The 23262-nt window shown below is 43.0% G+C and overlaps 1 protein-coding gene across 2 annotated transcripts in view; it reads left to right on the top strand.

The window, feature by feature from the left end:
- Positions 1-23262, top strand: part of LOC138746697 (supervillin-like) — a 209926-nt gene that overhangs the window by 29489 nt on the left and 157175 nt on the right. For both annotated transcript variants that reach the window (XM_069905006.1, XM_069905007.1), the window contains exon 2: positions 1805-1954. The gene's annotated coding sequence lies outside the window, so the exon portion shown is untranslated. The remainder of the gene's footprint in view (positions 1-1804; positions 1955-23262) is intronic.

Here is a 23262-nt window from a genome sequence, read left to right as displayed (position 1 = left end):
CAGTGAGCAAGGTCACTGTCCCTGTGAAACTATATGGGTACAGTGGCAGGCTCCGACTCCTGCCCCTGCCTGCCCCGAGCCTGGCCTTGATGATCTTCAGCCCTCTTTGCCTCTAAATTAAGTCTTTTTTTTCTCAAAGTCCTTATTTGGTGGCCAGGCAGCTGCTAAACCATATTAAAATACACACCTGCAATGGCAACCTTTGCTCTTCAATGTGAAACAATATGCAAGCCACAGATGTTCATCAGCAGGTCCACAACCGTCCCAATCCCGGTGCAGATCTGACACAAGCAAGGCCGAAACATCACTCCAACACCTGGGTGCACTTTACCGGTTTCCTGCTTTGATCAGTTTCAGGTAGTGTGGTGAGCAGGGAGCATGCTGGGACATGATCCACACCCACTGCTCAGGACTTGTCTGCAGAGCTCAGTTCCAATTTTAGCATTCACAACCTTTCCTTTTTTTTTGAAGCTTTACTTGTGCTCAGGTCAGCTTTGTGCTGACGATTCGTCAGTCAATGTTTGGAGAGGCGAGACGAGGGAAAATAAGAAAGTGCCAAAAATAAACTATATTAGAAAGAAGACTGGTTCTACAAGGGGCAAGGAATGTTAAGTTTTCAGAAGCTTGAAGAGTTTTGATAGTTGTTCTCATTGGGTTGGAGGGAAACCCAAATTTAGGAAAGAATCTAGGTGGAGATGAGTTTTTTTAATATAGTGAACATTTTGCAGTGATCTGCAGTGTTCGGCCAGAATGGATGTTGGAGAGGATTCAGAGCAAACTTTTAAGAGGGGTAGACTCTTGAAGGGAAAAATTGCAGAGCTGTGTTGAAACAGCAAAAGAGTGGAGCTAATGGAATATGTTCGGACACAATGGGCTCAAGGTTTCTGCCTGCTCGAATGGATACTGTAATTCCATCCAATGACAGTGGAATTGGTCCCTTGCTGGATGAAATTTGTTGGCAAATTGTTATTTGTGGATTGTGGCCTCCCTGCCTGTCTGGAATATCGTGGATTGCGTGGTCACATGTCCTTCCCTGCCTGAAACTTACTCAGAAGTCACATCACCTGTCAATCAAGGTTGGACAAACAGAAGCCCTAGATGAACAATGAAATCCAGAACCTGCTGAGAGCCAGATCTCAGGCATTTAAGTCCAGAGATCCAGATCAGAACATTAGGAGCAGGTATGGCCTGCGGGAGGCTATCTCCTGGGTGAAGTGGAGATTCCGGATAAAAATGGAAACAACAAGGGACACCCGACAGCTGTGGCAGGCCCTAAATGCCATAATCTGTTACAAAACCAAATTCGGTGAAGTAGTTGACGCCAAAGCTCCACTTCTAGAGGAACTCAATGCCTTCTATGCCTGATTTGATGACAGTAGCAGTGAAGAACCACCCATCCTCACTCCCGCGTCCCCTGATGAGCCCACCCTCTCCGAATCTGAGGAGAGTGAATTTGAGGAAAGCATCTGACTTAGACGGAGTACATGGCCAAACATTAAAGATCTGCGCTGACCAATTTACCAATAATATTCATGGATATCTTCAATATCTGACTCCAGCAGGGCATGGTACTCACCTGTTACTCTTTTCAAAATTTTTATTAGTTTCATCAGATAAATGTTACATTTGTACATGGGAATAAAATAGGAATAATGACAAATCTTATATAGTACAGGTTCTTATCCTTTTATCTGAAATCCTTGGAACCAGTTTTCAGATTATTTTGAATTATGGAATTAAAATCTACTTTCTGCACTATTGATAATGACAAGCACTTCCTTTTCTGCTTCTCACTGTTACCTAGAGGGGACTCTACCACTCCTTTCGACAACTTCAAAGTCTGTGAACCACAGAGGCGTCTGGCGTTGACTTTGTGCCATTTACGACGAATCGGGCTTTCTTAAACGGCGAATCGGAGGTGCTGGACTCTGCTTTTTCCGGTGGCACTTATAAAGTAAGCCTTCCTTCCTGTTCCACTAATTAATGGCATGGACTGATTTTCAAGCGTGAGTTGATTGTGGGTCGCGTCGGGTCATGTTTGGCGAGCGCATAACATTATTTCGGAATTGTGGATAAAGGGATAAACACTTGTAATACAAATGGTATTGTTACCTTAAAAAAGCAAGTAGAAAAAACCCCACTAAACTACTAGTCAAATCCACCCTATAGAGAATATTGGCTTAACATGAACAGACCACTACTGATAATTTTAAAAAATAAGGTAACCAATGGAGGTCATAAACCAGAAAATAATTAATCTTATAAATTTTGAAAATAATTAAGAAAAAAAACCCATAAGGAAACAAAATTAAGATTCATTTCAATAGTGGAACATCTGGGTTTTTTTTTGAGGTCAGACATGCCATCAAATCAGATAACCATTGAGCATGAGTGGGAGGGACAGCATCTTTCCATCTCATTCATATGGCCCTTCTAGCGATAAGGGAGGCGAAGGCAACCACATGGGATTGTGAAGCTGTCAGTAGCAAACCTGTTGGCCCACGTATTCTAAAGAGGGAAATAAAAGGATTTGGAGTCAAATTAATATTAAAAACTAAAGACAAGGTACAAAATACCCCTTCCCAAAATTTGGAAAGAGGGGGACGTAATATATGATGCAGCGAACCTTCTTCAGTTATGCATTTAGGACATTTAGAAGAGAGATTAGAAGAAAATTTAGCCAATTGGACTTTGGAATAGTGGGCCTGGTCTACGACCTTAAACTATGTTAATAAGTGTTTAGCACAAGGAGAGGATGAATGCACTTGCTTGAGATAGAATTTCATGTAGTTTCAGAAAATGGCTGTTGAAAATCCTGTCCCTATTATTTTTTAATTCTGTCTAGGAAATTATCCCAAGAACTCAATTAGAGACTAACTTAAGGACTATTACTTGTGCACTTTATTAATTTTATTTTTTATTCTCTCTGTATTGCAGTTGGTTTGTTTACATTCATTATCTGTTTACAGTTTTTATTTGTTTATGTGTTTATGCTATGTACAGGTTTTTTTTGCACTACCAATTGGTGGTAATTCTGCCACGCCCGCAGGAAAAAGTATCTTAGTCTTGTATGTGATGCCATGTGTGTACTCTCACAATAAATCTGAAAGTCATATGGAGAACACCCAGAATGGATGGCAGGGATATGATCCCGATGCAGTTCAGTAAGATGAAGCAGACCAGAAGGGCTGAGAGGCCTGGTGCTGTTATGTTCTATGGTTCCATGTCAGGATCGAACCCAGGGTGCTGCAGCTGAGATGCATGAGACACAAGCACTGCCTGCTATCTCCAATCCAGATTGTTGTTGCTTTTTAATACCAGCTGTTTGTTTCCATTTGTGGCTTTGACTGTGAGCAGGCATTTTGTGTCAGGGCACTTTGTGTCAACGTGGGCTCTGGCACCATGACAAGGGTGTGTGGTGAATCAATTGGGAAGAGTCAGTGAAACCCAAATGTGCTTTTCAGGTCACCACACAGAACTGGCAATTGTTTTTCCATCTTTGAACATCCTAACCCTCCCTTTGCTGGCAGGAGGGAGGGGATCTGCTGGGAGGGGCCGCATTCATGGCAATGGTGCTATAAATGGCGAATGCTACAATATATATCAACAGAATGTACAAAGCAAATACTGCATAACATGAAAAGACCATGCACTCCACATATATTTTCTATTGTGAAGAAAATTTATTTTTAAATACATTACAAAGGTATCTGGCACCTATGGGGATTGCAAGATGCCGGATAAATTTGTATCCGGTTGCTTGAGTCTTACTTTTACAACGCCTATCTAATACACCTGCATTAAGAATAAACAGTTTTAAAGACAAAAATACTGTACTACACTGAACAAACTTCATAAACCTTAAGACATTTTACTTTATTTTCATTCACAATCTTTGAAAATATTTAACCATTGCTGCATCAGTAAGTTCCTCCCCCTCCATGAAGCTGCCCGAAAGACATTATGGATAATTAACTCCTCTCCCCCAAGATTACAGACTAATCCTCTGACCGGGGCAACCCTTACTAAGCAGGGATAAGGAGACACTTTAAGAGACTCACCCCAACAGTGAGCGGTATCATCAACCAGCTCTTCATCCTGGGCGACGCCATTTTATTCAAACACAACTTTATTCAAACAGCTGCCACGGCCAAGGCTCTCCGCTGGCTGAATATTTGCTCCCATCTTCACCAAAGGTTTATGTGTTGCTTCAGAGAACATTTACTTTCATAATTTTAAACTTATGTATTTTTTTTTTACTGATTATTTTGTTCTCACATTTTTTAAATATTCCTTTTCCTTAATTTTGTTTTGCTGGTTGCTTGAATTCCGGGTTTGACTGTATATTTTTTAAAAAGCCCTGAAGCAGAAATAAAAAGCCAGTTCACAGCCACTGGAGCTGCTTTTCGAGGGAAGGAAAACCGAGCCCCTACACCCTGGTTTCTTGGGCAACAAGGCCTTGTGTTATCAGGCCCAGAATTTTAAAGTTAGTATCACTTTCTTCAAAAGGGACGCTATATAATCGCAGACAATTTTATACAACTCCTTTATTTTATTAACACTGCCTTTTCAGGTTACTAACTATCCAATGGAAAGGGCTTCTTTGTTCTGATCCAATTGTTACCACACGTTTTTACTCAAACGGAATAATTCCATGATAAATTGACACTGGGCAAACTTTCCTGAAGTGAGTCTCTACAAAGTGGGATGATTGAAATAGAGGAAGTGGCCATTCTGTCTACTCCACAATAGTAAATTTAACAGCAGCAATTCTCTCTCTGCTGCCATTACAATGTTTCATGACAGGATATGATCTTTATGGCTAATGGGGATGAGGAAATAATGCTTTCAAAGCCACAAACCCTCTTCATGTCCTTTTATGTACCTTTGGGGCTTTTGTAAATAGCAGGATAATGAGTAATAATGAACTCGATGGCACAAAAAGGGGTAAAACACAGGATTCTGTTGACACCGTGGTTAAGTGAAAAAAAACACAAGAAACTCAGCAGGTCAAACAGTGCCTTTATGTAGCAAAGGTGAAAATACATCATCAGCGTTTCGGGCTTCATCAAGATGGCACATAAAGGGAGATTCTCCAAGAGGTGGCAACATCTCTCAGCAAGAAGAAGAACTTCTAGAGTCCAGCCAACGTCCCGGTCGGGGGAGGTGGAGAAGCTGCTACCGGCGCCCCGACAACCTACTACAAGTGTGCAGTCGTTGCCTCGCTTCGGCAGTTGGGACCAGTCCAGGCATTGATAAGTATAATTGGGAAGGGCTTGCACATTGTAGTGTGAATTCAGCTTTAGATTTAGTAATAAAGACTTGTATAAACTGAAAAAAAAAAGATGGCACATAAAGGGTACCTGCTCCTGCATTATGCTGGGAACCCAGTAGGTAGGTAGGTGTCTTAGAAGGTACTTAGAGTATTGTGTTCAATTCCAATCTCCTCATGAAAGGATGTTGAAGCTTCAGAGAAGGAAGAGGATTTTGCCTGGAATGTATCCCATGACGGAGCTAGGCCTTTTTGTTTGGAGAGGTGGAGAAAGATGACGAGATAGAGTAGAAAGCCAGCACCTTTACCCAAAGGTGGCAATGGCCAATGCCAGAGAACATCAATTTAAGTTAGGTGAAGGAAAGTTGGAAGTTTTTTAATGCAGCAAGTAGTGAGAACCTAGATGGTGGATGAGGCTGGTACTATAGGGACATTTAAAGGAGTTTTAGATTGGCATTATTGATATTAAAAAATAGAGGGTTATGGGCTGTACAGGAGGAAAGGGTTAGATTGATATGGAGTAGCTTTATGCGTATCATCGTGGTCCTGTACAGTGTTGCCCTGTTGTATGTAAGATTTACTAATGAATGAAAGTTTCCCAACTCCAATCTGTTTCCACTGTTTCCATCTGTCCTTCAATGATTCTTATTCTCTCAGCCTATTCCAGAACTGCTTTTCTCTCAACCCATCCCTCCACCTTCACTCTCTATCTCACATGTCTTTCACAGTACCCCACCCTGGCCACCTGCAGATTGGAGGAAAAACACCTAATTTTTCGTCTGGGCACCCTCCAACCCCAGGGCATGAACACTGAGTTCACTGCATTCCACTAATCAGCTTTCCTTCCCCCCCCCCCCCCCCCCACCTTAACTAGTTATTCCAGTTCTGGCTTCCTTTCTCTCTCCATCCAGCCTAGACTCCTCCCCCCCTCCCTACGGTCCTTTCCCCCCCCCCCCCCCCTCCACCCCATCTCCTCCTATCATCTCCCAGCCTCACTTAACCACAGGTATCAACAGAATCCTGTGTTTTACCCCAGAATGAGAAAAATGATTAGTGGAAATGAGTGTTCAATGGCTAGTGTGGACTGGATGGACTATCATTTTTGTTCCATATGATTCCATGACCCTTGTAATACCTGAGAGAACCTTGAATACTTGATCCATGGTTAAAATTTCAGATGCGACTTTTATGTACTTCTGCTAACTGCACATTTTATACAACCTGCAGAGAGACAAGGGAAGTCACCAACTCAGAGTTCACTGGAAATCCATCCGTTTTAGTGCTATACAATATAAGCAGCTAATCTGGTCATTGATCTTCAACCTTTTACATGTTGGCCTCTTTGTTGTGAAGTTAGTGGTGGCTTGTCTCTTATGCACTGGCTCAAAGCTTGGTTCCAATACTAAACTGATATAATGCAGCCTCAGTGCTGTGTGGCAGATCCGTGACTCCCCTCATAAATGTACATCAGTAGATGTAGACAATTGATCCCAGGCCAGTGCTGACAATAACAGTAGTTTATTGTCTACACCAACATTCTTACTTGCTGCACCTGAACAGGTACTTTGGAAAACAAAACAACTCCAGAAACTATGACAATAATATGCTAAATTGAATTAAGAAACAGTAAACACCAAAAACAGATAGATGATCAATATTCAGTTCTACTAATGCAAAAGAAGTGACTTTGCAATAGTGCAGACTGCCCTTTTATTGTATCGGAGCTGCATTAATGCACCAAAGAAGAGGTACAAGGACTGCTTAAAGAAATCTCTTGGTGCCTGACACATTGACCACCGCCAGTGGGCTGATCTCGCCTCCAACCGTGCATCTTGGCGCCTCACACTTCGGCAGGCATCAACCTCCTTTGAAGAAGACCGCAGAGCCCACCTCACTGACAAAAGACATAGGAGGAAAAACCCAACACCAAACCCCAACCCACCAATTTTCCCTTGCAACCGCTGCAACCGCGTCTGCCTGTCCCACATCGGACTTGTCAGCCACAATCGAGCCTGCAGCAGATGTGGACATACTCCTCCATAAATCTTCGTCCGCGAAGCCAAGCCAAAGAAGAAAAGAAAGAATGTAGGTTTCAGACATGCTTTGGGTATTGCTTGCATTCAGACACAATATTCAAAAAGCAACATTCATATTTCACTCATGCATTCCTTAAAGGCACAGTTCATATCAAATAAAAAACACAGAAAAGATAGCAAATCATGGTTTTGCCATGTTTTTATATTGATTTGATTCATGTTAATAATTACATGTCAGTGACATTAATAGGGAAAAACAGTCATCAATACAGACACCAGAAACAATGCCGATCTACCAACAACCCATATGTTTCCATTATGGACAAAGTATATTTATTTTACTCGTGTTGTAGTCATGAAACTACGATACTGGCATGCAGAAAAACTTCTGTTCCCTATTTGCATGGTTTACCCTCAAAATGCATTTGTGATTTTCTGAATGGATAACAATTTCCTTCTGGACCAAGACATAGAAGATTGGCACCAAATCTGAAGACATAAACGTTCTGTTCCACATGATTGAAATCACTACCATTATCCAGGTGCACTACTTCAGCCAAAGTGAACGAGGAGGAGGAGGAGTGGAAACTATAACAAGTTCCTAAATGATTGCAAAATTAATCAGGGAAAGCTGCAATTCTGCCTCCTTTCCATCAAGCGACTGGCATGCCCGGTTGATGCTAACAACCCTTTACTCAAATCCAGATTCAAATCCAGATGCTGCTAGCAAAGATCAGAATCAAGCTCACCACATTGTATTAATTTCAAGTCATCTGATTGCTTGTCCATCCCGAAGAAGCAGCGTCCTCCGGTCCTCGATGCAAAACATACAGACTCACAACCAGACATAACACACATACATGCAAGCAATACATATGCAGGACATGCATTCATATACACAAATAAATTTTGTTTTGTAAATATGAGAGTCTCGGAGGGTCAGTGTGAGTGGTTTCTTTGGCTGTTCTGCATTCTCACTTCTCGTGGGAAGAAGCCTGGTCATGCTGGGCCTGATTCTCCTGTATCTCTTCCCCAATGGGAGCAGCTGAAATGATTTTGTGTGCCCTCTTCAGATAATGATCCCGGTAGATCACTTCTATGGGTGGGGGGGGGGGGGGGGGGGAAGGAAGGAGATCCCAGTGAACCTCTCTGCCAATCTTATGGTCCTGTGGATTGACTTCTAATCCATTTCTCTGCAGCAACTGGACCACACTGTGATGCAGTGGCTAGGATACTCTCGATAGAGCTCCTGTAGAAGGGTGACATAGTGATGGCTGATAGCCTTACCCACTTCAGTCTTCTCAGGAAGTACAGTCGCTGTTTCATCTTTCTAACAAGTGAAGAGATGTTGGTGTCCATGGTGTCCATAAGTGGACTCCATGGAAGTTGGTGCTCTCTTTCTAACATTTTCCCAATGACTTCATTTTCTTTCTGTTCTAAAACTTTCTTTCAACCAGACTGAGACTCCTTTTCTTAAAAGTTTGAACCTTGAAAGGGTCATATCTTAATGCGGGATGGTGTCTCTAACTGGACTCTCTGGACATAGCCAGTCACATGCTAAAAAGCCTAAAATCCAAGCTGAAATATTGAGTTATACAATCATCCAGCATAGAAACAGCCCCATCAGCCCACCACGTCCATAATGACTACCCATTACTCTTCTACTCTATTCCTATTTAATAACACTTGGTCTTAGCCTTCTAAGGAACATTATAAAAAATTTCATGTGGCTGAAAGCATGATCCATCATCTAAGGTGTTAGTTACCCTGTTACTTTTGTTTTCAATTGACAATGGTAATTTCAAACCAGGATTTAACGCTAATAAAAATAGAAAATGCTGGAAACAGTCAGCGGGTCAGACAATATCTGTGGAAAGAGATACAGCTAACATTTCATGTTGCCAGAACCTAAACTATATTAATACAGAGATTGCAGGATGTTGTGTTCAGAATTGGTTCAATGGGCTCAAAGAGAATCAAGGTTGGACATGTGTTATGAAAAAAAACAGTAGTCTTTATTTACACACAGTAGAATTCAGAAAAGGGCAGACACTCACAGACTTCTATACAGAGCAACAATATACGAAAAACTACACATAGGGACAGATAAATCACTGCTAAACATTATCAACACCAGACTTGGAATAGAATGATTAAACACACAATACCCATCCACGCACAGTCACAGCACACTAATGAACTACAACTGACAAGAAGGCCAAATGAACGTGGTTTCCAGCATCGACTATGGCTCGGGATCTGTGATTGGCCCATCGCAGTTGCCCTCCGGTGCTCGCCCGTGGCCAGCAGCCTGGTCTTTAGTGATGGTTTCAAGGCAGTAGTAAAAAGACCATGAGCAGACTACACGTGTCACTTTTCAATGAAGGGCCTGTTTACCTGACTTGCTTGGACCAATTGCGCGTCAGCCTCACCTGTGGGTAGATCTAACCATTGATTGACACTCAGACGACCTATCGTACGTCTGCTGCAAGGGCCAATCATGCATCAGCCTCTCAGATGGGCATATCTCTCCCTTGTTTGTCAGAGGTGACTTTCGACTAGGTTCCAACCAAAGAGGTCCACATTCTGCCCAGGTTCCAGATGAAGAAGTTACATGTCCCTCCACAATCTATGCTACACAGGAACCCTAGCAGATGTATTTAAAATCTCCTTAGCCATGGGTGAGGTGCCGAAAGAATAGATGATAGGTAATGTTGTTCCATTATTTAAGAAAAGTTCTCAGAATAATTCAGGAAATTATTGCCTGAATCAGTCAAGGGTAAATTGTTTGAAGGTATCTTAAGTGACTGGATATATATTGTAACTGATCAGCGATAGTTAACATGGCTTTGTGCAAGGTAAGGTCATAACCTAATCAATCTTAGTTATTCAAGGAAGTTACCAGAAATGTTTTTTTTTTCACACCATAAATCACATTAACCATGGTACACACTTTTTCCTTTTCACACATATACAGTGCCATTTTCTCCCCCCCCCCCTCCCTCCTCCCAACCCACCCCTCCCACCCCCCCCTCCCGTCCATTTAAGGTATACAATCTAGGATACATTAAACCAGTCAGAGAATGTTGTCACTCAACAAAAATACATCAGAAATTCTACTGAGTCCATTCTTTTCATTTCCTTCTCCTTCCATTTAATGTAAGAAGTTACCAGAACTGTTGATGAAGGAAAGACAATGAATGTTGTCCATGTGGACTTCAGTAGGGCCTTTGACAAGGTCTAGCCTGGAAATTTTGTCAAGAGGTTCACTCGCTTGGTTATCAGGATGAGGTAGTACGTTGGATTAAAGATTGGCTTTGTGAGAAAGGCTAGAGAGTGGTGGTAGATTATTGTCTCTCTGACTGGAGGCCCATGACTAGAGTGTGCCTCAGCGATCCATTGTTGTTCATCATCTATCTCAACCATCTGAATGATAATTGAAGAGCTCAGATATAGGTGAATAGGTGAGGACTTTATTTCCTGCAGTGTTGGAGAAGGAGGGGAGATTTGACGGAGGTGTACAAAATTGCGAGGTGTATAAATACAAACGGGCACTTATACTGAAGTTGGATGAGACATGGGTTAAGGGTGAAAAGCAAAATATTTAAGGGGTTTAGGGGTAACTTGACTCAGAGAGAGGTGAGAGTGTAGAACCAACAGTCGGAGGAAGTGGTGGATGAGTTCGATTTCAACACTTAAGATAAATTTGGTTGCTAAGTGGATAGGAGGGGTATGTCGGACTATGGTCCGTGTGCAGGTTGGTGGGACTAGGTGGAATAAATAGCTGTGATGTTCTATAACTCTCTGATTCCAACTCCAGTTTATCAGGGTCCCTATATCTGCCATTTCAGCATTTCCATAACATTTATAATTATTTTTCCAAATCTAGTAAAATGAAATTTAAACCGAGGTTTTACCAAAATGCTGATTCATTCGATTATTGCTCTTTAACTATTTGGGCACGTCCTCGTAGGAGTCTGTAGTTGGGCTTGGTTGGCGGTGTTGTATTCAAAGGTCATTTCCATCACGGTCATGTTCCTCTGACCAAGACCCCTCTAGCCCCTCTGGACAAAACCAGCAACAAGCCAAAAAGATACTTATGGATACGCATTAGACTGCCTATCATCTAGCAGACCCTGTCTCAGCCCTCTGTCCCAACTCTTCATCCCGGCTATCTTCCCTCCACATTCTTAGCCCTGAATCAGGATCGTGACTCAAAATGTTGACCACGCCTCTGCCTCCCATTGATGCTGCCTGACCTGGTGAATCCCTCCAGAAAACTGATTCTTTTTTTTTAAACTCCAGAAAGACATGAGTGGTGATATTCATGTGTTTATGGATTCTTCCATTTGTTCAAGCTCAGATTCAAGTCGTTGCCATCTAATTGTACGGGTACATATTCAATCTGACAAAAGTGCGCTTCCCTGGACCGAACACACAGAAACACCCTACCAACAAATGACATACGTTCACGGTGACCTAAAATAAATATAATTAAAAATAATTTATGGGTTTCTTGGGTTGTTCAACAGTCTCATCATCTGCGGGAAGAAGCTGTTTCCCACCCTGGTAGTCTTGCTTTTTTTTAATGCCTCTGTACTTTTGCCTTGAAAGTAGCGTCTCAAAGATACTGTGGGCTGGGTGGTAAGGATCCTCGATGATTCTCTGAGCCTTCCCTAATCATCCTTTGTTCAATGGTCACCAACTTGAACTGAAACAGAACAAAATATTACAAAGAACAGTCATCAGGAATCCCATAACCCTACACATCTATTTTCTTTTGGGTTTGGTTTTAATGTTAAGTGTTGAAATGTACTGACTAGTGTCCACTGGAGGCAAAGATATATTACAATACTGACAGAGTGCTTGGAAGCTACCTTTTGGCCTGGTTGGGAGTGAGAAAGATATGATTGCAGTTCAGATCATCAAAATTAGCGGACTAAACCTACATTTTTACATGTGATTGTAACAAATGTACTGTCTCTGTATCAGGAGGATTGTGAGCAATGTGACATTGCTTTTCATGTAAGGAGCAAGTTGTTGCTCAATGTAAAGTGGTGTCCATCACAAACAGCTTTAATCCCACTAATCCTCTGACCCCCCCCCCCCCCCCCCCCCCCCCTTGACGCTGGTTTTAGCAAGTGCTCAGACAAAGCTGAAGTATTCTGTGGTGGCAGATGGCTTACTATCCTCTCTCTTTAACAAACAAGCCACAATTTTAATTCCACTTCTATCTAGTCCTGTTTTGAAATTAATTTTAATGGTTAATGGTTATATTCAGTGGGACTAGGAGGGTGGGAATTTGTTACGGCATGGACTAGTAGGGCCGAACTGGCCTGTTCTGTGCTGTAAGTGGTTATATGGAAGTGAATCAATTTATTAAAGTTCTCTCTGTATTATATATTTATTTATGCCAGCTGCATTTCAGTAGAGTTCAGTGGTTCTCCACTTTTCTCTTTCCACCCTATGCCATCGGTGCTCTGTGATTAGTAAGGGATTGTTTAAAGTGGGATGTGGGTGGAAAGAAAAAGTTTGAAAACCTCTGCTTTAATCATACCTAATTGACTCGTTATGTGCACGGTTTCATAGCTCCAAAGGAAATGGGCCAATGACAATTTTTCTCAAGCAAAATATTTCAGTAACTATTGGGTCTAGAGCAGAGATTCTCAACCTTCCCTTCCACCCACATCCCACCTTAAGCAATCCCTGACTAATCACAGATCACCATTAGCATAGGGATAACTTAAAGTAGTATGTGAGTAGAATCGCCTGATATCGCCTCAAACCGTGCATCTTGGCGCCTCACAGTTTGGCGGGCAGCAACCTCCTTTGAAGAAGACCGCAGAGCCCACCTCACTGACAAAAGGCAAAGGAGGAAAAACCCAACACCCAACCCCAACCAACCAATTTTCCCCTGCAACCGCTGCAACCGTATCTGCCTGTCCCGCATCGGACTTGTCAGCCACAAACGAGCCTGCAGCTGACGTGGACTTTTACCCCCTCCATAAATCTTCGTCCGCGAAGCCAAGCCAAAGAAATCTTCGTCCGCGAAGCCAAGCCAAAGAAGAAGATGTGAGTAGAAAGAAAAAGGTTGAGAACCCACTAGACAAACATGAAAATGGATGTAAATTTGTAATTACTAACACTTTGTGAGTTTTAAGCCTGGTCCTTTCATTCAATGTGAAATGAAATGGTTTGACATTTTGTCAGTTCACATGTGTTGAAGGCATAAAGCTAATTAAACTCTAGGAGTCACTCAGCTTGCTCTGTGTATTTGCCTCTGGGCAACCTTTCGCATTAACAGGAATACATGCTCAATGTAATTAGCAGTTTTCTTGTGGAAAGATATAATACAAAAATATGTGTTAATCTGGTAACAATGAGGGTAATTGTGGTACTGATTTATTCATGAGATTTCCAGTGTGGTTCTGACCTGTTCAATTAAAAGCAGACATCAATGTTCACAGCTCAGATTTAGAAGGAGCACCTGAACACTCGACAGATGTCCATGCTTAGTGAGATCTGATCCAAATATTATACAGATCAGGAGGGGTAGTTGGTTACTTAGCCTTTCAGCCTGTTCTACTAAATGCCTGATCTGATTTTTGTCCGTCAGCGTGCTTCATAAATGTCTCCTTCATAGCAAGTCCCTCTCTATTGGTGAAGCTCTGAGTTACTTGCTGACTGAAACATACCAGAAAATGGGCCGAACACAAAATATCAAAGGTTTGCTACAACCTGCCTCTCCCACACAACACTCGTGTCTGACACCAAATTCCAGAACTTGAAAGAGGAACTCCTTATTTTTTTGCAGTGGGATTGCCGTATGAGAAATCCCCTCTCCACATCCATCTGTCAAGACTCCTCCAGATCTTTAATGCTTCAATGAGACTATCGTTCACACTTCCAGCCTCCAGTGGATGCAGGCCAAGTCAACCATAATTTTGTTCTGCCCAAACATCTGAAGTCTACAAACTACTCTCATTAATGCTGTATTTAAATGCAACGTTCACTCCATAGGAAGGATTCCAATCTGATATGTCAACTACACTCGAGATCCAAAAATCCAGACTTCTCGGAGATTAGGTCCGTTCAGATTTTCTGAATTCTCGGGCAGTACTTTTAAAATTCAAATTTATGGAGGAATAAAGAAGAGATGAACAGGTAAGTTTTGATAGTTTATTCATTAGCAAATATAGCATGTTTCATTTATCAAAATGAATAGTTTTAAAGAAAAATAAAGCCAACAAGCATGGTGACTTGTAGCCATTTGCATCTGTGGTATTTTACTGCTCCACGCACACAAAAGACTGCAAAATTTAAAGAGTTTGAGAGTTTTTGAAAAGTCCAGATTCCCGGGGGTCCAGATTTCTGGCATCCAGATTTTTGGGCTTCTACTGTATTCTTTTACTCCGCCTGATTCTGCTTGACCTGTTGAATTTCTCCAGCAGGTGGATTTTTTGCATGCACTCCCTCTATTGTATTCAAATGTTTTGTTTCTCCCAATCCCATCCTCTCCCCTGTTCTCCCAGTTCCTGATGAGTGCAAGGGCTGGATTCCGTGGCCAGCTAACTTCTGGTCTAATTCTAGAATGGGACTAGCTATCGGTCTGTGGAGGGAGAGATGAGACTGGGGAAGATTTTCAACATGAGGCCAACTCCTCTTCTCTTTGTGGTTTGTGAGGTGAAGGTCTCAATGGATCTACTCACATACCACTTTAAGTATTCCCTATGCCATAGGTGCTCTGTGATTAGTAAGGGATTGCTTAAGATGGTATGTGGGTGGAAAGAAAAAGTTTGAAAACCTCTGCTTTAATCATTATGTCGACAGTTTCAGAACTCCAAAGGAAATGGGCCGATGACAATTTTTCTCAAGCAAAATATTTCAGTAACAATTGGGTCGGGAGCAGTGATTCTCAACCTTCCCTTCCCACTCACATCCCACCTTAAGCAATCCCTTACTAATCACAGAGCATCGTTGGCATAGGGAATACTTAAAGTGGTATGCGAGTGGAATGAAAAAGGTTGAGAACCACTGATCTAGAGAATATGGAACTGCATCACAGGTCAATTAAAATCAAATAGTCTGGGAAGCAGGAGACAACCTGGAAAGGCTGAATGACCTACTTTTGTTTGTTATGTTATTTTAGTGAGGAAGAACACCTCCGCCATATGGAGGATAGTTCATTACCTCCAACTGTGGCTGAGGTCAGTCAACTCTGAATTGATTGGAGCCACATTTAACACTTTCCTGTTATAAGTGCTCAGTTGCAAAATACTCCACGTCGGGGGAAGGGGGGCATAGTTACCTTTAGAAGATGGTTAACAATATCCTGACCCTAACTCACCTCACCCCTCCAAAAAGGTTGAGCCTCACTCACTGGGAAGGTCAACGGAAGAATCAAATAATCTAATGAGCATAAAGCTTGGAATGTCAAGAATCAGCCATTCTGCAAAGCCTTCCATTGAGATTCTTGTATATTTGCTGCCTCGTTTGTATTTAATATTGTAACAGATGCAATTAAAATGCATGAGGAGTTGGCGCCAATATTGGATATGCTGAACTGAAATTTTTCACTGATTATAATCAACAATAGTTTGCTTCTTTTCATCTGCTTGTGTTCAAGATATTTGTTTATTTAAGTTTTCAACGATGGAGTTCTCTACTTTGTATTCTTTTCCTTAATTTGAATCTTGAATTGTTGTTGAGTGCAGGTACATAATTGCTATTTTCCTAATGACTTGAACAAAACTCCGTTTATAGCAGAAGTGCATTGCAGAGAGGGGGAGGAAGAAGTGAGTGTCAGATCACTCTGGAAATGTTGAGGGTAGCCATGTGTCAGATTCAGTGCTCCTCAAAGTAGATGGAGCTGTGAAAACAAACACGTTGTGGTAGGTAAAGTGATAGGGCGATTTCAGGTCCTGGGGAATCGCTCCGGAATTCGCAGGCCCTCAACCCTTAACTTTGTTGGAATGAATGTGCACAGTAAATGTTGGACAGTAAAATCATTCTGAGACTGTGGGACATCTTGCAGGAACCCTGTTGCAAAAAAGATTTGTTTGGATAGAATCTGATGTAGAGAGACTCAATGTGGAATCACAGAATTGACACTGTAGAGGAAGAAGCCATTCAGCCCATTGAATCTATCTCAATCTCATTTCCCAGAAACGGGCGGCAGTGAAAGAATTCCAGGTCTTGACTATTCCAAATGTAAAAGAGCTTTCTCTTTCACCATTCTCGTTTTCAAACTTGAGACCCAGCCAACTGCTTTTGTATCTAATCCAGCTGTTAAACCTCCTCTCAACCATCTCCGTTCTTGGAGAACAACTACAGCTTTTCCAGTGCAAATATGTACAGGAGCTTCTTGGGTTACAAGTGACTTGACCATTGGAAATCCTGCTTTACACAAATTCTCCCATTCATTTTAAACCATTTTTCAAGTTTGTAACAATGATAAAAAGTTACATAGTGTTCATTAACGACTCAATACAGGTTAATTAAAAGTAATGTTAGTGTGATTATTCAATGAAATTAAAGAATTATAGGTTTAGTGATACTCTATGGATGTTTCTGGCTGGTCGAGAAATCAGCCTACTGACAGTTGATGGAAGTAGAATCCTTAAGTAACACAGGAATGTCTGTACAGTGAAACTTTGGTAATGCTCAGAAACTTTGGTGATGCTCAGAAAATTTTCTGGATTATTGGATGCTACTCCTTTCATTTTACTTTTTTTTAATACTTTATTTTAGTTTTGTGGTCAAACATGTATCAAGAATTAACCTTTCCCTAAATACATAAATTGAAATGAAAAAGAAATCAATGACACAGGTGGTCCATATTCCTCACAGCCCCCTCCCCACAAACAAAACCCCCGAGATAGAAAAAAGAAAGGAAAGAGCGAGAAAATAGATAAGAAAGAAAGAAACAGAAAAGCAGGAGAAAGGAAGAAGGAAAGACAAACTGTCGAGATCTGGGATCGAATTCAGAGGATCTCATTACTTTTCGTACCAGATCTCAAATAGGGGGAAAGAACAAGGATGTAGAACTCAGGAACAGAATAAGTATTCCTAAATATTCACCTCTGCATTCTGCAAGGATGGCTGCCATATCTGCAAAAACATGTTATACTTCTTCCTAACACTGCATTCCATCAGGTTATATCCATAAGGGAATCAGACTTCCAAGTAACCACGGTACACTTCCTGGTCACCGCCAATGCAATTTTAAGAAATTCTAATGGGTACTTGGACAACCTCATTTTGGGTCTTATGCCCACAATATTCCCTGGGAGAAACAATTCTGGACGTTGTAGCAATTGTTTCCCAATAATCTGGTCTAATGAAATTTTCCAAAAAGGTTACATTTCACTTTTATTACATGTTAAGCAGCAGGATAATAAATTTTCCACTGAACCCACTGAGTTCAAGGGAGCAAGAAATCCACACGCTCTCTGGACACAGACTCCTGTCCCCATCTTGACCTCTCTTCTGGCACCACACATTGCTTGCATTACAGTTCCCCACCTCTCATCCGGGAGTAATGAGTGAACCAGATAACGGACCATCAGGTTTTCCAAACGTCAGGCGTTTTACCAATGACCGAAGGCTATATCTTTTTCTCTTTTTTTTTTCCCCCTTTCAATAAATGGAAATTAAAACTGGAGAGAGATGCATTTGGCCTGCTGACCCATTTACATACAGGCAGAGATCAAAGACAGGGTTAATTCTGACCAGTCTTGTAAAAGCTCATGGCTTGTCGACTAAAATTCTACTCCAGTTAGGAAATTAGAGAATGAGTACTCAAGTCTCTCCCAGCTGTGATTTTGTGGAATGTTATGAATAAACTGTTCAATCAGGAAAGCCCACCTATCCTTGACCATAGAAAGTGTCCGACAGTGAAATTTGAAAATGTTTCACACTGTGCCTTCAAATTGACAACTGAATTATATTGACTATTTTACTTTGATGCAAAATTTAAGCCAATAAAGATGGTCTAGGATGCCCTTTATGTTTGAAAGCATCTACATCTAATGAGGTGTTTTATAGATTTGCATATCCTAATGCAAACAGAACCTGGCTTTGAATTCCTGTGGGCTAACTTAACCATTGAGTTATAGTTGTACAAGATGGAAATAGGCCCTTTCCCACTCACTTTACATCTATTGTCCCTTGTTTTAAGTTCCCCTAGAAATCACGCCCATTAATGATTTAGATAATGCAGCAAGGCTAGTGTAGGAGTTTGCCCAACGCTACTACAGTGGCAACGACCCAGGTTTGAATCTAGCGCTGTCTGTAAGGAGTTTATTCATTCTCCTCATATTTGCTTGGGTTTCCTCCGGATGCTCCGGTTTCCTCCCACCCTTCAAAATGTCTGGGGGTTGTTGGTTCATTGGGTGTATTTGGGCGGTGGGCCGGAAGAGCCTATTACCATGCTGTATGTCTAAATTTAAAAAAATTATATCTCTCAGCCTCTTCTGTTCCACCCTATCCAGCCAACCCTTATAACTCAAGCCCGCTAGTCCCAGTAACATCCTTGTTCATCTTTTGTGCTTAATGACCTTTCCTATAGCTGGATGACCAGACTTGCACACAATAGGCTAAGAGTGACCTCACCGATATCTTGTACAGTTGTAACACCATATCCCAATGTCTTTGTGCACATGAACCACAACCTTTCACCACCCGAAATGTGCATTGCTCTTTCCTTTCAAAGTCCCAAGTTAATGAGCTGCATTGAAATCTATTTGAAGCTGTTTTGTTCATTCTCTCACTTTGCCTGTAGCTCTGTAAGTTGATGCTTCTATGTACATGACTGACAATACCTCTCTCACTATATTGTGTTTAATCTTTTGGCTTTACATGCCATTACCTTAGTCAGGATTAAACAAATAACCAAAAGCAAAATCCCACAGCTGCTAGAAATCTGAAATACAAACAAAAGTTGATGAGCTCATTTTGGTTGCCGGCCTGGGAGATGCCCATGCACTTTCCCATATGCCCTGCGTTGTTTCAAGTCCGCTTTTGCAGCCAGACAAAACTCCATTAATGGGGGCACAACAATCTGTAGATGCTGAAATCTTGGATAATTGTTAATAAATTCCTGAATTTGGACATACAGCGTGATAACAGGCTGTTTCGGCCCAAGAGCCCGTTCCGCCCAATTTACGCTCTACACCCCAGTACATTATGAACAGTGGGAGAAAACCGCAGCCCCTAGGAAAATCCCATGCTGACATGGGGGGGGAGAACGTCCAAACTCCTTAAAGACAGCACGGGATTCAAAACCCCATCCCGATCAGCGGCACTGTAAAGGCATTGTGCCAATTACTACCAAAAAAAACACACACAAACTGCTAGAAGAATTCAGTTCTAAGTCAAAACTCTTTATGCGGACCAATAGAGTAGAGAGAATATAGCCAGAGCAAAGATTAGAGGAGGAGGGTGGGAAAAGAGCTGGGAAGCAATAGGTGGGTCCAGGTGAGGCAAGGTGGATCGGCAGATGCAGATAGATGGAAGAGGAAAAGATGGAGCGGTGATAGAATCTGATATGAAAGGAAGTGAAGAATGATTCAAGATTGGGGAGGGATGGGAACAGTGGGTAAGGGACAGGTGAACCAGTGGGAGTAGGTGAGGAAAGAAAGAAACTGGGTAATGGGGTTAGATATACCCAGGTCCTCTCACATAACCCCTTCCATTCAATCCCTCCCAGCCCTGCTATCATGCAACACAGAGTCAAGTTGATCGTTTATTATCATCTGATTGCACAAGTACAACACGACGATACCGTGTTCTCCAGACCTCGGTGCAAAAACATGCAGACCCACAACTAGACATAACACTCTTTCCAATGCAGAGTTATTATGAGGAGTGGAGGGTGGTCATTTTTGGTCCTCCTGATGTTCACAATCATCTCCTTAATCTAGAGGAAGATAAGAAAGGAGCAGGTGAGGTCAATGGATACAGCCAGCGAGTCTAATCCCACGTTCTGGTTGACCCTCTACGCTGTATTTTATTGTACATCCTCTTGTCATCCAAGAATAGTGAATGATGAAGTTTGCTGCTCCCCAAGTTTCTCAGATGAAAATAGACCACCTCCCTTCACCCTGCTCTCCCCTCTGAACCTTCTCAAAACCAATAACTCCAGTTGTTCATTTGGAAGCTCAATATAGGATGAATTGCTTCGGGCGCAAGATGCCAGATAGCCCAGTTGAACGGGCCGGTGGGTTGGACATTGTTCACACTCTTCTTTGGCTTGGCTTCGCGGACGAAGATTTATGGAGGGGGTAAAAAGTCCACGTCAGCTGCAGGCTCGTTTGTGGCTGACAAGTCCGATGCGGGACAGGCAGACACGATTGCAGCGGTTGCAAGGGAAAATTGGTTGGTTGGGGTTGGGTGTTGGGTTTTTCCTCCTTTGCCTTTTGTCAGTGAGGTGGGCTCTGCGGTCTTCTTCAAAGGAGGTTGCTGCCCGCCAAACTGTGAGGCGCCAAGATGCACGGTTTGAGGCGTTATCAGCCCACTGGCGGTGGGCAATGTGGCAGGCACCAAGAGATTTCTTTAGGCAGTCCTTGTACCTTTTCTTTGGTGCACCTCTGTCACGGTGGCCAGTGGAGAGCTCGCCATATAACACGATCTTGGGAAGGCGATGGTCCTCCATTCTGGAGACGTGACCCATCCAGCACAGCTGGATCTTCAGCAGCGTGGACTCGATGCTGTCGACCTCTGCCATCTCGAGTACTTCGACGTTAGGGGTGTAAGCGCTCCAATGGATGTTGAGGATGGAGCGGAGACAACGCTGGTGGAAGCGTTCTAGGAGCCGTAGGTGGTGCCGGTAGAGGACCCATGATTCGGAGCCGAACAGGAGTGTGGGTATGACAACGGCTCTGTATACGCTTATCTTTGTGAGGTTTTTCAGTTGGTTGTTTTTCCAGACTCATTTGTGTAGTCTTCCAAAGGCGCTATTTGCCTTGGCGAGTCTGTTGTCTATCTCATTGTCGATCCTTGCATCTGATGAAATGGTGCAGCCGAGATAGGTAAACTGGTTGACCGTTTTGAGTTTTGTGTGCCCGATGGAGATGTGGGGGGGCTGGTAGTCATGGTGGGGAGCTGGCTGATGGAGGACCTCAGTTTTCTTCAGGCTGACTTCCAGGCCAAACATTTTGGCAGTTTCCGCAAAGCAGGACGTCAAGCGCTGAAGAGCTGGCTCTGAATGGGCAACTAAAGCGGCATCATCTGCAAAGAGTAGTTCACGGACAAGTTTCTCTTGTGTCTTGGTGTGAGCTTGCAGGCGCCTCAGATTGAAGAGACTGCCATCCGTGCGGTACCGGATGTAAACAGCGTCTTCATTGTTGGGGTCTTTCATGGCTTGGTTCAGCATCATGCTGAAGAAGATTGAAAAGAGGGTTGGTGCGAGAACACAGCCTTGCTTCACGCCATTGTTAATGGAGAAGGGTTCAGAGAGCTCATTGCTGTATCTGACCCGACCTTGTTGGTTTTCGTGCAGTTGGATAATCATGTTGAGGAACTTTGGGGGACATCCGATGCGCTCTAGTATTTGCCAAAGCCCTTTCCTGCTCACGGTGTCGAAGGCTTTGGTGAGGTCAACAAAGGTGATGTAGAGTCCTTTGTTTTGTTCTCTGCACTTTTCTTGGAGCTGTCTGAGGGCAAAGACCATGTCAGTGGTTCCTCTGTTTGCGCGAAAGCCGCACTGTGATTCTGGGAGAATATTCTCGGCGACACCCTCTGGGATCAGTTGAAGACTACCATACTGCAATCCACTGAAGAGGTACTGGGCTTCTCCTCCAGGAAAAACAAGGACTGGTTTGACGAAAACAGCCAGGAAATCCAGGAGCTGCTGGCAAAGAAGCGAGCTGCCCACCAGGCTCACCTTACAAAGCCGTCCTGTCCAGAGAAGAAACAAGCCTTCCGTCGCGCATGCAGCCATCTTCAGCGCAAACTCCGGGTGATCCAAAATGAGTGGTGGACTAGCCTCGCCAAACGAACACAGCTCAGCGCGGACATTGGCGACTTCAGGGGTTTCTATGAGGCTCTAAAGGCTGTGTACGGCCCCTCACCCCAAGTCCAAAGCCCGCTGCGCAGCTCAGACGGCAAAGTCCTCCTCAGCGACAAGATCTCCATCCTCAACCGATGGTCAGAACACTTCCAATCTCTTTTCAGTGCCAACCGCTCAGTCCAAGATTCCGCCCTGCTCCAGCTCCCTTAACAGCCCCTAAGGCTAGAGCTGGATGAGGTTCCCACCCTGGATGAGACATATAAGGCAATCGAACAACTGAAAAGTGGCAAAGCAGCAGGTATGGATGGAATCCCCCCAGAAGTCTGGAAGGCTGGCGGCAAAACTCTGCATGCCAAACTGCATGAGTTTTTCAAGCTTTGTTGGGACCAAGGTAAACTGCCTCAGGATCTTCGTGATGCCACCATCATCACCCTGTACAAAAACAAAGGCGAGAAATCAGACTGCTCAAACTACAGGGGAATCACGTTGCTCTCCATTGCAGGCAAAATCTTCGCTAGGATTCTACTAAATAGAATAATACCTAGTGTCGCCGAGAATATTCTCCCAGAATCACAGTGCGGTTCACACTATATCCAGGTAAATTGGGTGGATTTGGAGAGCACTGATATAAGTTGTGTAAGGTAATGAACAAAGGATTCTCGGAACACGGCTCCAAACCACAGCTTTGTCTTCTGAACTAATTCTCCCCCCGCCCGCAGTTCAAAGTCTCCAGACGGTCGGGAAATCGAGTTCTGTAGCAAATCTCTTCCCGCTGAGCTGCCTGTGTGAGTTGGTCACTGAGCGCGTTCAGTGAGCAAGATGAAGGTGCGTTGACACTTGGGGTGGAGTCACGTCTGATCTCATTCTCGTTGGGTGCCAACTTTCCCAAAGGGACAATTCCAAAACCTGCAGCTTGCTCTGTGGGGCTGTGTTAGAGTATTTGT

The sequence above is a fragment of the Narcine bancroftii genome, chromosome 12, assembly GCF_036971445.1.
Source record: "Narcine bancroftii isolate sNarBan1 chromosome 12, sNarBan1.hap1, whole genome shotgun sequence".
NCBI classification, from domain to species: domain Eukaryota; kingdom Metazoa; phylum Chordata; class Chondrichthyes; order Torpediniformes; family Narcinidae; genus Narcine; species Narcine bancroftii.
The sequence above is the reverse complement of the archived record's forward strand: the minus strand, read 5'-3'. Positions and strand labels throughout refer to the sequence as shown.